Genomic DNA, 311 nt, shown 5'->3' on the forward strand with positions numbered 1-311 from the left:
TAGCGCTTTCGACAGAGGCAGCATTTTGTTGCGAAACAAAATAGTTTTTAAAGATGAAGTAAATCCCTTTCAATTGTGGCCATTGAGCTTAAAAAGTTGGTCAAAAGTAGTGTTCTTAGAAAAAACATGCAAAATCCACGGGATTTATTCCAAAATAAAAAAATTATGTATTTTTTATTATACTTGTATTATAGATTTTGAGACGAGCAACACGATTACACTGTTCAAAATTGGGAAACAAATTTGAACACCTTAATTTGAAAAATGCCTAGAGGCTTCTTGGTTCAAATTAAAGGTCTTGAATTGCACTT

The sequence above is a fragment of the Rhagoletis zephyria genome, unplaced genomic scaffold (genome assembly GCF_001687245.7).
Source record: "Rhagoletis zephyria isolate East Lansing unplaced genomic scaffold, Rhagoletis_zephyria_1.1 Rzeph_scaffold_01599, whole genome shotgun sequence".
Classification (NCBI taxonomy): Eukaryota; Metazoa; Arthropoda; class Insecta; order Diptera; family Tephritidae; genus Rhagoletis; species Rhagoletis zephyria.